This window comes from Megascapheus bottae, chromosome 7 (assembly GCF_031878675.1).
Source record: "Megascapheus bottae isolate mThoBot1 chromosome 7, mThoBot2.hap1, whole genome shotgun sequence".
In the NCBI taxonomy this organism is placed as follows: Eukaryota; Metazoa; Chordata; class Mammalia; order Rodentia; family Geomyidae; genus Megascapheus; species Megascapheus bottae.
In genome coordinates, this window is record NC_143515.1 from 29,446,069 (window position 1) to 29,459,440 (window position 13,372).

The following is a 13,372-nucleotide window of genomic DNA, read 5'->3' on the forward strand; positions in this document are numbered from 1 at the left end:
CTCACTGTTAACCCTTGCTTCCAAATATTAAAAATTCAATTCAGTTTGATTGACTCAGAACTGATTTTCATAATCTGATGTTAGATAAGAAAAATGCTAAACTCACCCAACTAAACCAGGTAGATTATGTTGCACCCATATCTAACAGAGACATGTGTGTGTGTGTGTGTGTGTGTGTGTGTGTGTGTGTGTGTGTGTGTGTATAATTCTGAGATTCTGAGCTAATAGCTTGGCCTAAGGTTAACTTTCAGAATTGCTCCAGATCTTCTTTCTCTTAGCATCATAAGATGAACGCTGTGTGACCACGCGGTGTTGTAGGTTTCAATTCCAGAATATATGTGGCTGTGACATATTCTAAAAAATGATATATGACATATCTAAGATAGAACCTTAGGTTGTTTGTGCAGGACTCTTGTGAGGTCTCTTGCCAATGAAGCAGTGAATAGTAGCTCTTCCCAATGAAGCTTTGGTTTCAATGTGATTTAAAGGGTCTGTATTGAGGGAAGCCATTCTCAAATCATAAGTTAACATGAACCAGAAATAGTCCTTTCTGTGTACGCTACTGAAGCCCTGAGAGTTTTATTGAACTACAACATAATCTAGCCAAACCTAGCCTACCTGACATATAGTCATAGTAATATGATAACAAATGCTTATATTTTTCTTTGTATCTGAGAAAAAAAGAAGCCAGTTTTAAATAGAATTCCAAATAGGAATTTCCCTAGTTGACATAATAAATGTGAAGAGAAACACTTAAGTTTATCTCCATATCTTTGCATAAGCTATTGAATTTTTCAGAGGAAAGAAAATAATTAAACTTGCATCATTTTATCATTCTCTGTTATCATGGTCTACTAAGTAAATGAGCAAGAGGTGTGAAATTTTCAATGTAGAGAATAAAAACAAGCTCAACTAAAGTGGGCTAATTACTCAGCTTCTTTACTAAAATAAGATATACATAGAAATAGAGATCTAAAAATCATAAAAAATATATCTTACTGAGGTACTAATCCAGTGTACTGCAAATGATCACTTTCGTCTTTTTCAATAAGGGATTTATCATATAAACAAATTATGAAAGACAGCCCAAAAATGTCATAGGGTGTGTTGTCAACCTGACTACACAAGAGCCCTTATTTGTCAGTGTAGAAGACAATTTAGCCAGGATCCTGTTTGTTAGGGATTAGGAGCCAGGGTTAGCTCAGTATAGGCCTTTGTAGGTACGTTAGCTTAAAGAAAAGGTTAAGTTTTGTTCTCAGGAAACAATTGCAGAAAGCTTAGTGGAGGACAAGAGATTTACCATATTTACTAATAAGTTCTTGAGGAATTTCTGTTTTTTTCTGCTAATGGCTGAGTACTTAATGAAAACTTATAGTTTTTTTTGAGAATTCCATATGATCGAGCACCCTCTACCTCAGCCCTAATTTGGTTGGTGCCACACTTCTCCATTACCCCTACATGTTCAAGTTGATGTTTAGTACCTTTGTAAGTTTTTTGATATGTAAAAACCATATACAGAATTTTGACTGATACGTAAACTAAAATTTACTATAATGCTGAGGAGAAAGCAAAGCTAGTAATATAATGAGATTTATCAAAAAATAATCAAGAATTTCAATGTCATAATAAATATGGATAAGTTAACATCACTGCCAACAAAATATAGCAAAATGTCAATTTCCAAGTGGAAATTATGCTTTAGTAGAATATTCAAAATACATGTAAAATCATTTAATAATTTCAAGCTTTTACTATATTATTTTTACAAATTTCTCAACTCATGTATGTCCAAGGTGTGCTGTATTGTGTTTGTGTGTTCCTGTATGTAAAATTCTAGGATAATGTACAAATATTTAGAAGAGTTATTGTGGATTCCACAATCTGTTTAATCAATTTTGCTGTGATAGATAGGTATTACAAATAACTGTTATGCTAAAACGAGATGGATTATTAAACAAGAATCAATCCATTATTTTACAGTATTTGATAAAATATATACTTTTTACTTTTTCCACAATTAAGTTAATTTGAATAATGTTATTTCCATGAAATTAAGTACAGAAAAGAGTTGGAGAGAGTGATTTATCTGGTGAAATGAAAAGAGTAAGGGCAAGGCCACAGAACTAGTAGACCTGGGCTGATTTTGTCTTGTGTCACAATGATCTTAGATGGGAAAACCATGGAAAGGCTCATTTCCTTTGTTACACTGAGGGAGGATGCATAGTGACATCATGGATAGGCTTTAGTTTCGCACAACTGTAGGAAAATTATCAAACTCATACTGTGAAGAAATAAAATGCAACATAAAATTCAGTATGTACTGCAGTCTTAACCCAAAACAAACTATTCTTTTAAAACACAATGATAGTGCTTCAGAAGCACAGGTAATAAAATTGGAACAGTACAGAGATTAGCATGTCCCTTTTGAAAGGATGATAGAAAAATTCCTGAAGCATTATTGTAATCAAATATCTGGAAAGGTTTGAAACAACTGTGTATTGATAAACTTTCTTAAAGACAGATTATTATTTTATTTGAAGATAAATATTGATGGTTTCATCTAAAATATTCTAAATAGCATGCTGATAAGGAGAATATTATTTCTTTCATTTTTTTAAGCACTCTTCAACAATGAGGCTAAAAAAAATTCAAAGTGTTTGCTGATTAAAGGAAGGAGTAAATTTTCCAAGTCAAAAATAAGCAACTATTTATAAGACGTGGTATAGCATAGTCATCTTATTGTGGGTTAAATATAGGCATAATCTGAGAAGACTGTGGTTGTAGAAATTACTTGCTGAAGGGAAATTATCAATAGAGCAGCCATGATACCTGACAGCACAGCATACTTAATGGGAAGGAGCAAAGAAACAACATGACCTTGCTGCAATCCAGGTTTCAACACAATCTCATCAGTAACCACAAGAGCACAGTAGCACCACAGTAATCCTATTAATACTTAGTATATGGCTGGGAGTTTGGCCTAGTGATTGAGTGTTTGCCTAGTATACACGAAGACCAGGATTCGATTCCTTGGTACCAGATACATCATAGAAAAAGCCAGAAGTGGTACTGTGGCTCAAATGATGGAGTATTAGCCTTGAAAAAGCCCAAGGACAGTGTTCAGGCCCTGAGTTCAAGCCCTAGGACTGGCAAGAAAAAAAAAACAGAAAAAACTTAGTATATCCAAGTCAGTATTGGTCTATAGACCTCTTTCACTCTCTGATTTCTGTGTTTGTTAGATCCTACTATCTGACTTTGTTACTTGATATATTGTATATACACTTATTTATTTATTTGAACTAGGGAAATAAACGTGGAAAACAAGATGATTGGGAAGGGGTTGGGGGAGGAAAAGGGGCACAAAAACATGAGAAAGGGGATCAAGGTTCAAGAAGTAATGTAACCATTTCCTGACAAATGTAACTATAACCTCTCTATAAATTATTCTGACAATAAAATACAATAAAAAAGGAAAAACACAGCACTGAGCATCTAAGTGACTGTGGATGAGGGGTCTGTATGGATGAGGTGACCACATATCTAATCCTAATGGATAACTGAAAGCTTCCTGTACTTGTGAGTCAAAAGAATTAGGATGTTGCTTGCTTCTATTTTGAATCAACAAAGCAAACCATTCTCTTCCATCTTCATTCAAATGCAATTTGTCTTTTATACATCCTCTATGGGAACTGTGCTTGAACATATTTGGCTCAAGGCTAGAGCTCTACCACTTAAGCTACAGTACCACTTTGTAGGTATGTGGTACCTAGGAATCAAACCCAGAGCTTTGTGCATGCTAGGTGAGCACTCTATCACTAGGTCAAACTCCAAGTTGAGGAGGAAAAGTTAGTAATAATAAGGAGGAAAGGAAACAGTATCCACTCAAGCCATACCTATGCAGAAAGTATTATTCTACTAATTTCATCGTTCTATAAGATGTGAGAAACAACACTGATGACAAATTATAGCACAAGTATTAGGTGTGAAGTTACTTCCTGCCAACTTGTTTTTATCTTAATGAATTATTTCTCTCTTACATAAGTATTTTGGCATTTTAATTAGATTTAGGATTATCACTGCTTTCCACAGACCCATTATTTTCAACTTTTGAAAAATAGAATTTTGGCAGATTCATTATTTTTTTCTTCATTTGGCAAAAAATTGTTAAGTGCTTTCTCTACCTTAGACAGTGCAACAGACATAAAATATGATACAAATTTTCTTTCTGAGTAAATAAGGCCCAGAAAGATGATTCAGATAGTTTTGTAATTCATTTCGATCCAAAAACATGTTGATAAGAACCAAGTGGGAAGTGCTAAGTATGACCGTTAAAAAAATAGACCCGTGAATGCTGATGATTTAGAAGAGATTCATGGAAAAAGAATTATCTTAATAATATTTTAAAGAAGATTGAAATGTACATTATGTATTACTAAGAGGTTAAAGGTTTGTTCAGGGATGGTTAACAAAAATCTTCATTTTAAACCTTTATAAACTATGCCCAAGCAGAGTAAAATGGCACAATACATTCCTAGATTCGTGGCACAATGTGACAAAGGAATGGGAATGTTAGTTATCATAATTTCACCTTTATGGATCATATACATGTATCAGTTTATCACATACTACTCTATGTATTTGTACAAGTTGAAAAAATATATTAAGGGAACAGGAGTAGTGGATAAGTTTGTGTCAGGTCACAGAATTTAATGTACAAAAGCACTGAAAACTTTACAAGAAGAAACAGGAGATATACTAGGCCTCCTTGGCACAGGTCAAAACTTTCTTAATAAGGACCAATAATCACAACAAATCAGAGAAAGGCTGGATAAGTGGGACTGCATTAAACTGCAGAGCTTCTGTAGGGCAAAGGACATAGCTAGTAAATTAAATAGGAAGCCTTCAGAATGGGAGAAGATTTTCACCAACCATATAGGAGACAAAGGCCTCATATCTAAAATATATCAACAGCTCAAAAAATTGAATCACTCCAAAACTAATCTCCAAAGTAACAACCATCCCATTAAAAGATGGGCCAAAGACTTAAAGAGAAGAAACGAAAATGACCTATAGACACATGAAGAAATGCTCAACATCTCTGGTCATAAAATAAATACAAATCAAAACAACTCTAAGATTCCACCTCACTCCAGTTAGATTGACCAGGATCAGGAAAAGTAATAACTCCAGATGCTGGAGGGGATGTGGCCAGGAGGGATCACTACTACACTGTTGGTGGGAGTGCAAACCTCATTCAACCACTATGAAAAGCAGTATGGCAGTTCCTCAAAAGACTAAACATAGAGCTCCCCTATGACCCAGCAATTCCACTACTAGGCATTTACCCAATTGTCCAGAAACAAGGACAGACTAAATCCACTAGCACAGTGATGTTCATTGCAGCACTATTTACCATAGCAAAGATATGGAACCAACCCAGATGTCCCTCAATTGATGAGTGGATCAACAAGATATGGTATTTGTACACAATGGAATTCTATGCTGCTGTCAGAAAGAATGACATCGCCCCAATTGTTAGGAAATGGAAAGACTTAGAAACAATCATATTAATTGAAGTAAACCAGACTCAAAGGAACTTAGGCTCAATGGTTTCCCTCATTTTCCATAATCAGTAGAAATCTTGGGCTCTCCTAGCAGAGATTTGCAATAGAGCAAAACCTAGATACATAAGTCCATATAGTATGATGCTAAATAAAAGGACCTCTAGGATATAGAAACAAAAGCCATATAATGAATGATTGTTGTTCTTAAGGTACTATGTTATCTCTCATCTCTTTTGCTGTCTCTTGGTTATCTCATATTGTTACAGTATCTCACTTTGTTATCTGATATATTGGATATATTTGTATTTGGTTATTTGAAATTGGATAGGGAAGGGGGGAAAACAAGTTGGGGAGTGGGGGTAGGGAGAGGGAAATGGGGACCAAGACATGAGAAAGGGTATCAATGTATGTGAATTAATGCACCTTCTATCTGGTGAATATATTAATTCTTTTATTAATTCTACTATTAATTACAATAAAAATATATGGAAAACAATATACCATAGGGAAAAAAGGGGAAAAAAGCACAATTTAAATCCTAGGAACTGGCTTGACTTACCATTCACAGGAATAAAGGGAAGTGTTGGGCTGAAGATGATTAAATGCAATTGATGTTAGTCCTATTCTACCCCACCGTAACCTGTAACATCCAGTTTCCTCAGGTCTTCACTTATAAAATAGTATACTAATATCTATGATTTATTATATGGCAAGTACTATAATAAAAGTTCTGGGGCATAATCTCATAACGTTCTTATCAAACTCAAAAAGTGAATTGTCATTTCCTGGAAGAGACAACTGAGCTCAGGAAAGTCTAGCATCTTACATAAAGTCACATCACTGGTAAATGATGGGGCAGGAAATCCCACCAACCTGCTTGATTTACATTTCCAGGTAGCTACTTATGAAACAATATTCACAGTATCTACATTTATGTTTTAGCATACATATGGCTTAGGGCCAATGATGCCATCTTTAATGAGAAACAATATCGGGCACAAGCAACTCTTCTCTGTGAAAGATGAAGACTGAAGAGAAACAGGAATCCCTCACATTAATGCTGCACATCTCACAAAGGCATTAACCTCTAAGACAGAACTAAACTCGTGTACATCAGCATCTCTTAGTTATAGGTTTGTTTATGTCAAACGTGATCACCTGGTTCACTTCAGAGACAAATTGAATAGTATTCTTTGGGGAACAGTTTTATACATAACCATCACAACCTTAAGTTTTCTTGGTATTACCTAGATATACCAGAGGTATGTAGAGAATAGACAAAATGTCTAGTTCTTTGCAGTTTTCTTTTTATCATTTCCTAAAGGCAAAAACATTAGAGTATGTTCATTCTTAAAGAATTCTAAAGATATAGTCATTCTTTTTAGGAAAGATGTTTTCAATTATCTATCCCTAGGTATTCTATGAGAAGTAAGAAATATGTATCATTTCTTCACATCAATAACTTTCCCATGAGACACAAGACATGGGGAAAAGTTTGGATTACCTTCTGAATATTTATATTTTATAAAACGTATGATATCTTGAAAACATTATAAGCATTAAGTAAAATATTCATGGGAAGTTTTTTAGGTCTGCCATTTCATTTATGGTATGTGTGTATGTGTGTGTGTGTGTGCATGCTAGGGAGATACAGTTAGGAGATAGAATATTAATGAAATACATTCAAATGATGTAAATGCCTGAAGAACTAACTCAAACAGTTCTGAAGTTCTGAATTCTGTCTTTCTATCTCCAGGGAAAATCGGAGAATTTTTTTCACACAAATTAACTAGATTAAAGTCCAACACTTTAACAACACTTGTAAACATCCCCCAAAAATTGAAATCTCTGGGCTTTGATATAGTTTTAGTAATTGATTAGATTGCACTTATGGAAATGGCTTCATCATTTTGGTGCATAATTTATTTTCCAGAGTATTTTAGAATAATACTCATTCAAATTTTAATAAAATATTTTGTAATAGAAGTACAACATACAAGTAGAGAAACAAAATACAAAAACGAAACAACGTAAAAAACAAAAATAACTAGAAATTTAGCACGCTGTGGCCACATACATTTTTACAATCAATCTTACACTGAGAAGACTCAAACTAATAACATTTTGCAAATATTTGCTTTGAGGTTTCAATATAAGAGCATTTAATTTTCTGTTCTAAGTTGATTTTTTGTGCCACTCATGGGTCTTGAACTCAGAGCCTGAACACTGTTTCTGAGTTTCTTTTTGCTCCACGTTATTATTCAACCACTTGAGCCACAGCACCACTTCCAACTTTTTCTGCTTATGTTGTTGTGCTGTGGGACTGAATCCAGGGCTTTGCTTTTTACATGCTAAAGCAAACACTTTCACTAAACCACATTCCCAGCACCTATGATTTCATTTTTCTTTTTTTTATAAAAACATTTTTATTCCCATTATCTTTAGTCCTATTAAATCACAATAGTGAAGAACACAGCATTCTTTATTGTTTCTTAACCTTAGTGTGAATTATGCATACTTAATTTAGTCTGTGTGATACTCAATTTTGTATATTATTAACATTAATTTTCTACTTAAGTGAAAATTTTATATTTTTATATTTTGTTTAAAATCTCATGTATTGCACTTTGTAAATTGCTTTATTAGGATATAGTTTCAGTTTGTGCATTCTTTCGGTTAAATTTTGTAATGCCATAGATTTTTGTTAACATTGAACTATTATTTATTGACAAATATTCTCTTCTCATTCACTGGTACTCTGGTTTAACTCCTGAGTATTTACTTTATATTTTGTAGGAAGATGATTACATTCTGTTATTTTTCTGAACTTGGATAGCTATCCATTGGCTATCTTTGTGACTATATTTTGTAACACTGGCTTATTTTTCTAATATAGTGATTTTTTATTGATTCAAGCTAAATATACTAATTAACAAAGAATTCACACCTGTCCTTTTAACAAAAGGATTCACACCTGTCCTTTTAACAAGATTAGCTATCCATCTATACTCACTCTTCACTACAAATATGATTCCGAAGTAATTTATCTTTTTTAGTCTGCTCTTTATCTTTCATTTCATGGGATGTGAAGCTTTCATACTAAAAGTTTGCATTTTGAATTGTACTTTTGGTGGTAGATTATTTTTAACAGGTACCACTGTCTTCCTTTGAATCCCCTTTAAACATTTGTCTCATTTACTCCAACAGCCATTTAGTCAAAATCAAATGTGCTAAGTTTGATTCTGGGCTCTGTTTCTAAGTCTTTGCAATATGAAGATTTGTTCTATTACCTTCTGCTCCCCTTTCCCAATGGCCATTGCCATCTAACATTTAATTGGTATTACAAGATCATCCACTGGTGTTTTGGAGATGGTTCTTTTCCTACATACAAATTGTGAACTTGGTCCTCAGGTCCCTCCCGTTATGGTGTAATCTAAAACACATCTCAAAGCACCTGCCTGATTTATGTGTTCCTTTATGTGAATTAATATTTCCCCATTAGGATATTTCTTTGCTGAAATCATATGAGGTTGATCTATTGATTCAAATGACAGTTTTTTCTCCCTCATTTTCTTTATTCTTCTACATCCTTTAAAAAATATATTCAAAAGCTTTACTAAGATAAAATATAAAGCAAGAATATATATACAATATTTATAAAGCACATATATATGTATATATGCTTGTGTGTATGCAGAGTGAATCTTAAATTTCATATATTTAATGTTTACTATTCAGGTCTGATTTTGAGGGCATATACACAGTGTCAATAATGATTATGATGGGTTCTCACAATGTTATGAAGTCACAGTATTTTTATCAAATTGTTTTGTGATATTCATCTGATATAACTTTTATGACAAATGGATATTATCAATTAAGAATACAGTAATATACATGAGACAATCAGAAATTCCTTCCAAATGCAAATTGCAGTAAAATTGGCATACATTGAACTTCATGCTATTAAAAGATTAAAAAATTCATGGTTTTCCATAAACTTCCTCTAGAAAGAAAACTGTGATGAATGCTATTATTGGAACAAGGCATCTCCAGCGAGTCTATGAGAAAGGAAAGCTTAAATGTTCAGTTTATCATTGAGGTAACTGAGGCAAAAGAGGCCATATTAACTCTGTAAGTATGAAGAATAAATGAGAGAATACCTTAAATTTAATGGCTGCATGCTTTTATTAATTATATGATGAATGTGACACTGGGTAGGAAAGAGTGTAGTTGCTTTATGTTCTATTCATCTCCATGCTCCTCCATTGGAAAGATGCATGTCTAGTCTCTGCTGGTTTTGTTACCAATAACATTGTCATTACTGTCTGTGTCTGTCAAAGTGATCATTCCTGTTTTTATTTCTGATTCTTGTTTAGGCAGTAACAATCTAGCAAAACTCAGAGCAATGTGTTTTCTATAATTACATTTCAACTGATTTGATTTTTGAGGCTAGATCCTTAGATTTTGAAAGTCAATGTTAGATATAATCATAGAGAAAAAAATTTAATAAGTTGTCTTGCTTTCTTTTGCTGTCTACTTTCCAAAAATAATTTGCATCAATCTCTTGAATATAAAGCCTTGGTAAAACTTTTGATTTCATTATAACTTTACACAGCATATTCAGATATTGTTGAAAAGTAATTTTGTCAGGTGTTAAATTTCTTTACTTTTGTGTCCCTGAACAACAGTGAAACTAGTGATTTAAAAAAAATAATTCTCTAAGTCTGCAGCCAAGATGCTTTTCAATTCTGACTGCATTAAACTGGCATTCTGAATATAGGGTGATTATGCTGGTAAGAAATCAGTCTTACCCTAGTAGTAAAATGAGCTGGCTCTTACTCTCATTTTTTTTCTCCTCCAACTGAAGCCAAATCATCCTTATTAGGACAGTTTTATGGTCTAATTTTTAATAGACTAAAACCTGGTGTAAATCAATAGAAAATCGAACATTAAACCCTAAACCTTAGGTGACTTTACACTCAACATAACTACACTCTCTTCTTGAAATACTGAGGAGTGACAAGTCATTACTTACTTGATGCAATACTTGTCAATCAACTGAACAAGCAATCACAAGCCTCACTAATATGATTCAACAAATCCCCAAGCAGGCACCTTGCTGGAGGGACAGATAAATTCAAACACTACCTACTCAAGACATCTCTAAGTGAAATTGTGCTGAATTTGATCATTGACAACGTTGTCTTACTAATGAATATATTGCCAAATCTTATTTCCTGTTGCAATATTTCAAAATATGTCCATTTTATCGTCCAAATAAACCAATTTTGTTACAATAGACAGCTTTCTAGGTGATGACTGAAACAGCCATTCCTCTGTCCTGGCCTTGCTGTCATATATCTCTATCTATCTATCTATCTATCTATCTATCTATCTATCTATCTATCTATGTATGTATCTAGATATTCATCCTGTGTTTCCTGTCTTTGTCATTGACTTTTAAAGGTATTTTAAATTATGCAAAAATGTTCTGTGAAACAATTTTTCACATGCAGATTTAAAAACCAAAAATACAAATGTTTGACAAATTTAAATGAACCACTATAATACACCCCTATAAAGTATGCAGGTTTATTTATTTAAAAAATTGAGAAGCTTTAGGAAAATTTTCATTTGAATACATTGACTATTTTTTGTTGTTGTTTTTAGCTGTGGGGCTTGAACTCTGGGCCTGGGCACTGTCCCTGAGCTCTCAACTCAAGGCTACCACCCTACCCCTTGAGTCAAGGGCCACTTCCGATTTTCTAGTGGCTCATTGGTTCCCCGGGTGGCTTTGAAAGGCAATCCTCAGATCTCAGCTTCCTGAGTAGCTAGGATTACAGGTGTGAACCATCCCATCTCACCCAGCATTTTGGCTAATTTTTTTTAAAGGAGTCTTTCAATATGAATCATATGTTTTCTAATTATACTTTCTGGCCCAGGATTTTCATTTGTAACTGTGTGTGGATGTGTGTGTGTGTCTGCCGGACTGTCTGTGTGTGTCTGTGTGTGTATGTACTATTCCTAGTGCTTGAACTCAGGATCTGGACACTGTCTTTTTTGCTCAAGTTACCATTCTACCAATTGAGACACAGATCTCCTGCTGTTTTTCATGATTAACTGGTACAAAAGGGATTCATGGATGACTTCATACCCCATCCCTCATATTTGAACCACCCAAGTAGTGAGCATTATGAGCCACTTGTGCATATCTTTACCGTATAAATTCTATTTTTGGTTTTGGGGTTTGAATTGCTTATTAACAAGATCTCTATTGCTTGAGCCACACCTCCAGTCAAGATTTTATATTAATGAAATGACATTTCATTGAAAAGTTTTGGTTAAAAAATGTCAGAGACAAAATTTGTTCTGAGTAATAAAACTTCAGGAACAATTTATGCTCATTGCTAAGGAAGGTATTAAAATATCATTTTTATAGCTACAAGAGAAAAGACTGCAGGCATTAACTGATCACATGAAGTAATAAGACAATGGGAATTGTTTTTTAGGATTTATGTGTTATATAATTTTTATTACGCGTTTTAGGATTTATGTGTTATATAATTCCAACTATCCATACATTATTCACGAAAATATTGAAAATAAGCATCTCTATGCACAATAATTTCCGACAATTTCTACATTTATGATACTTTGTGACCATATACATAATAAGAAAATATCCCCTCCATACAATATAAAATTGACATGTAGGATTTAATAATTACAGGGACCTTGGAATACTGTGTACAATGTACTCGCAAGTGTTTACATGTATTAGTTTATTTAGCATGGATAAAGTCATTTTTGACATTTCAATACATAAATAATGTGTTCAAACTTCTGATTGGTATGAGATTCCATTTCAGTGAACCATTACACAAATCAGTTCTTCCACAAACTAAAAATAGATCTTCCTTATGATCTTTAATTTTGAGAATACAGAAAGAATTAGAAACCTCCTCCTAGAGAAGCTTTATCCTAGACAATAAAATATGTTCAAAAGTGATATTTTAAAACATGAATAAGCCAAACACTGGTAGCTCACACTACCAGTAATATGAACCCTAGCTACCTTAGGGTCAAAGGATCACTGTTTGAGGCTAGCCCACACAAAACCATTTGTGAGATCCCTCCTCAACTAATAGCTGTGCAGGGTGGCATTTGCCAGTCATTCCAAGGAGAAAGAGATTGGAAAGATCACTTCTCTATGGTTGCCTGAGCAGAAAATCCCACAAGACTCCATCTTCCCAGGAGGAAGTTTGTGATCATGCCTGTATTTCTAGAAAGGACAGGAAGCTTAAAGTACATATATTACAGCTTAAGCACATGCCTAGGAATGAAACAATATGTTATCTCAAAATTGCAAAAACAGACCTAGACTAATGACTCCAATGTTACAAGGCCAGCCAGGGTAATGGTTAAGCAAGATGCCATGCCAGTAAATAGACTCTGTGTGGAGGCTCATATTTGTCATCACAGATTGTAAGTTGAAGGCTGATAGCCTAAGGCTGTGCAAGACTGAAATGGGTTCTCCCTACCTGAAAATTAACAAAAGCACAATAGAGTTGGTTTAGCACCAGCTGAGTTCAAACTCCAGTTCCAAAATCCATAATGCAAGAAATACTCAAGAATTTACTACCTGAATTCCCTACTTTAAGGTTAAACTTCAGAAGAAGAAATATGAGTTCTCAAGGAAATATTTGGCCTAAAGCCAAAATGAGTACAATAGCCTTTTATCCATCAAGAAGAATGCTAGTGTATCATTTGTAGGGAAATTTTTGTGGGGAAAATGGATGGAATTG

At 33.8% G+C, this 13,372-nt stretch overlaps 1 protein-coding gene and 1 pseudogene across 1 annotated transcript in view; both read left to right on the forward strand.

The window, feature by feature from the left end:
- The window catches only part of Lrrtm4 (leucine rich repeat transmembrane neuronal 4), a 713,810-nt gene that overhangs the window by 321,078 nt on the left and 379,360 nt on the right, over positions 1–13,372 (forward strand). The gene's annotated exons all lie outside the window — the stretch shown is intronic.
- LOC150060496 (U6 spliceosomal RNA) lies at positions 2,368–2,467 on the forward strand (annotated as a pseudogene).